Below are 5,000 nucleotides of genomic sequence, written 5' to 3' on the forward strand. Positions count from 1 at the left end.
AGGCTCCACTCCTGGTGGTGCCCTTCCGTCAATTCCTTTAAGTTTCAGCTTTGCAACCATACTTCCCCCGGAACCCAAAGACTTTGGTTTTCCGGAGAGTTGCCCGCCGCGTCATGGGAGGAACGCCGGCGAATTACGAGTCGGTATCGTTTATGGTCGGAACTAGGGCGGTATCTGATCGCCTTCGATCCTCCGACTTTCGTTCTTGATCAATGAAGACATTCTTGGCAAATGCTTTCGCTGTCGGGCGTCTTGCGACGATCCAAGAATTTCACCTCTCACGCCGCAATACGAATGCCCCCGGCAGTCCCTCTTGATCATTACCTCAGGATCTCAAGACCAACGAAATAGAACCGAGGTCCTCTTCCACTATTCCATGCTGAGCTGTTCGGGCACTTTGGCCTGCTTTGAACACTTCAATTTTCTCAAAGTAAACGTTCCAGTCTCGCACGGCACTCAGTTAAGAGCACCGCACGACCAACCGAATCACTGGCCGGGAAAAATCTCCCACGACTCCCGTTTGACGGGGAGAAGGGGAACGGGCAGTGCACGCCTCACGGCGGACCGCCCGCCCCGGCCAGAAATCCGACTACGAGCTTTTTAACTGCAGCAAATTTAATATACGCTGCTGGAGCTGGAATTACCGCGGCTGCTGGCACCAGACTTGCCCTCCAGTAGATCCTCGTTAAAGGATTTAAAGTGTACTCATTCCGATCACAGGGCCTCCGAAGAGGCCTGTATCGTTATTTTTTGTCACTACCTCCCCGTGTCAGGAGTGGGTAATTTGCGTGCCTGCTGCCTTCCTTGGATGTGGTAGCCGTTTCTCAGGCTCCCTCTCCGGAATCGAACCCTGATTCTCCGTTACCCGTCACAACCATGATAAGCGCATAACTTACCATCGAAAGTTGATAGAGCAGACTTTTGAAGGGAGCGTCGCCGGTGCAAGACCGTGCGATCGGCATGATTATCTAGAGTTCACCAGCGGAGACCGGACCCCGAAAGGACCGGGCTGGCCTTGTTCCTAATAAGAGCACGCTTCCCCCGAAGGGTCGGCGCTTTGTTGCATGTATTAGCTCTAGAATTACCACAGTTATCCATGGTATAAGACTTTCTCCAATAAACCATAACTGATCTAATGAGCCATCTGCAGTTTCTCTTGTATGTTCAGGATTGTACTTAGACGTGCATGGCTTAATCTTTGAGACAAGCATATGACTACTGGCAGGATCAACCAGGTAACGGTCGACAGAACCGGGCTGGGCCCGTTCGCCGTCCGGGAGTCGCTCTCGCACTCCCCTCTCTCTCTCTCTGAATTCTCAATTGTCGATGCCGTGCTATTACGGTACAGTGATCGAAGAACCGCCCGAAGGGATTCTCGAGGTGTGTATCTCTACCCGAGTCGACTGGGTCGTCTCGAGAGGAGTCGCAGTGGTCCCGCCTCGGAGACGGGACCGGTTCGAAGCGACGCGGGAGGGCGACGGCTCGTCCACTGGAACAGGGGAGAGCAATCGCACGCCTCGAGCGTGCATTCGTTGCTTGGATGAAAAAGCCCGTACCGAGCGCCGAGTGCAACACATGGTCGCAGCAACGGCAGCATGCCCGAACGGGTCCCGTGGAGAAAGCTCGATATCTGACGACACCGAGGTCCTGCTCTTTCTCCACCGGGGGTTCTGCGGATGAAAAGGCTCAATATCTGAACGTCGATATATACGTGTGCACGGAGGGACACCTCTGCTCACGGGGCGAGTGGGTGAAAACCCCCGCTCTGAGCGCCGAGTTGCAACACATGGTCGCGATGAAACGACGGCTGACCCTACCGAAAGGGCCCGCTGGAGTCCAACCATGACACGTATACACACACGACAGACATTAAAAGCCTTCTCGAGTCTTGGATCGACTCTGCTACCCCCCTCATATATAGAATCCGATTCACTCTGCCCGCTCGTTCTGACCATTGGATCACACACTTAAGCCAATACCCGCTACACTTAAGAGATCTCGAAATCTCGAACGAGACCCAGATTCTCTGCGGGTGAGTCGGGCGGCCTGCCGTCGCCGTCGGCTTGCCGTTTGCCTTTCGCCTGGTCGCATGGCACTCGTGCCATCGACCACGCAACGCGAGAGGCCTTCTCCCTTCTCCTTTCTCTCTCATCTCTACTCTCTCTCTTCTCCACCGGGGGTTCTGCGGATGAAAAAGCTCAATATCTGGGATTGTATATATACATATGCACGAAAGAACCTTCTACTCACGGGGCGAGTGGGTGAAAACCCCCGCACCGAGCGCCGAGTTGCAACACATGGTCGCGATGAAACGACGGCTGACCCTACCGAGAAGGCCAGCAAGGGTCTGACGTGCAAAAACATATTTACGCACCACAGGCAAGGAGCCTTTTCGAGTCTCGGGTGGACTCCCGTCCGCGAAAGCTTCATATCTGAACGTCGATATATACGTGTGCACGGAGGGACACCTCTGCTCACGGGGCGAGTGGGTGAAAACCCCCGCTCTGAGCGCCGAGTTGCAACACATGGTCGCGATGAAACGACGGCTGACCCTACCGAAAGGGCCCGCTGGAGTCCAACCATGACACGCATACACACACGACAGACATTAAAAGCCTTCTCGAGTCTTGGATCGACTCTACTACCCCCCTCATATATAGAATCCGATTCACTCTGCCCGCTCGTTCTGACCATTGGATCACACACTTAAGCCAATACCCGCTACACTAAAGAGATCTCAAAATCTCGGACGAGAGCCACACCTTGCGGATGCATCGGGCGGCCTGCCGTCGAGGTCGGCCGTCGCCCCGTCTCACAGACTCGTGCAACACGACGAGTCCCAGCCTACGCCTGTGTGCATCACCGTCGGCCTAAATCTCGGCCCTCGCCCGGTCGCATGACACTCGTGCCATCGACCGCACCATCGACCTTCTCACCCGGGAGCAACCCGTGTTTTCAGAGGAGTGCCGGGGTTGCTCCCGTGCCGGGTATGTCTTGTCCGGCGGCGCCCCGTCTCACAGACTCGTGCAACGACAACGGGTCCCATGCCTACGCATGTGTGCATCACCGTCGGCTAATTACTCGGCCCTCGCCCGGTCGCATGACACTCGTGCCGTCGATCACACCATCGACCTTCTCACATGGGAGCGACCCGTATTTTCAGAGGAGTGTCGGGGTTGCTCCCGTGCCGGATATATCTTGACGAAATCAAGGAGATATATGAGGAAACTTCTACAATTTGAAGATCGACCGGCGAGACAAGACACTCCCCTTAATATATAATCCGATTCACTCTGCCCACTCATTCTGACCATTGGGTCACACACTTAAGCCAATACCCGTTACACTAAAGTTGACCATGTTTTTTTTTTTTTGATATTATTATTATTATTTTTTTTTGTCAACGTCCTCTGTAACGAAGTCAAAACTCTATGCATGTGTTCGCGTGTCGTTCTGCCGTCTCCGCCGGGCACATCCCAGCCAGCGCCCGATACATTTAAGTTGACAACGGTCACAACTCTATGCATGTGCTCGTGGGTCGTTCTGCCGTCAACGTCGGGAACACACAGGCCAGTACCCGCTACATTAAAATTGACAATGGTCACAACTCTATGCATGTGCTCGTGGGTCTTTCTACCGTCAACGTCGGGCGCACACAGGCCAGTACCCGATACATGCAAGTTGACAGTGGTCACAAACTCTATGCATGTGTTCGCGTGTCGTTCTGCCGTCTCCGCCGGGCACATCCCAGCCAGCGCCCGATACATTAAAGTTGACAACGGTCACAACTCTATGCATGTGCTCGTGGGTCGTTCTACCGTCAACGTCGGGCGCACACAGGCCAGTACCCGATACATGCAAGTTGACAGTGGTCACAAACTCTATGCATGTGTTCGCGTGTCGTTCTGCCGTCTCCGCCGGGCACATCCCAGCCAGTGCCCGATACATTCAAGTTGACAACGGTCAAAACTCTATGCATGTGTTCGCGTGTCGTTCTGCCGTCTCCGCCGGGCACATCCCAGCCAGCGCCCGATACATTCAAGTTGACAACGGTCACAACTCTATGCATGTGCTCGTGGGTCGTTCTACCGTCAACGTCGGGCGCACACAGGCCAGTACCCGATACATGCAAGTTGACAGTGGTCACAAACTCTATGCATGTGTTCGCGTGTCGTTCTGCCGTCTCCGCCGGGCACATCCCAGCCAGCGCCCGATACATTCAAGTCGACAACGGTCACAACTCTATGCATGTGTTCGCGTGTCGTTCTGCCGTCTCCGCCGGGCACATCCCAGCCAGCGCCCGATACATTCAAGTTGACAATGGTCACAACTCTATGCATGTGTTCGCGGGTCGTTCTACCGTCACCGTCGGGCACACTTGAGCCAGTACCCGCATGACTTTTTTTTTTTTTTTTTTTTATGTCAACGTCTTCTTCAAGGAAGTCCAAAGTCTATGCATGTGTTCGTGGGTCGTTCTGCCGTCTCCGTCGGGCACACACAGGCCAGCGCCCGATACATTCAAGTTGACAGTGGTCAAAACTCTATGCATGTGTTCGCGTGTCGTTCTGCCGTCTCCGCCGCGCACATCCTAGCCAGCGCCCGATACATTCAAGTTGACGATGGTCACAACACTATGCATGTGTTCGCGTGTCGTTCTGCCGTCTCCGCCGGGCGCATCCCAGCCAGCGCCCGATACATTCAAGTTGACAACGGTCACAACTCTATGCATGTGCTCGTGGGTCGTTCTACCGTCAACGTCGGGCGCACACAGGCCAGTACCCGATTCATGCAAGTTGACAACGGTCACAAACTCTATGCATGTGTTCGCGTGTCGTTCTGCCGTCTCCGCCGGGCACATCCCAGCCAGCGCCCGATACATTCAAGTTGACAACGGTCACAAACTCTATGCATGTGTTCGCGTGTCGTTCTGCCGTCTCCGCCGGGCACATCCCAGCCAGCGCCCGATACATTCAAGTTGACAATGGTCACAACTCTATGCA

The sequence above is a fragment of the Apostichopus japonicus genome, chromosome 5, assembly GCF_037975245.1.
Source record: "Apostichopus japonicus isolate 1M-3 chromosome 5, ASM3797524v1, whole genome shotgun sequence".
In the NCBI taxonomy this organism is placed as follows: Eukaryota; Metazoa; Echinodermata; class Holothuroidea; order Aspidochirotida; family Stichopodidae; genus Apostichopus; species Apostichopus japonicus.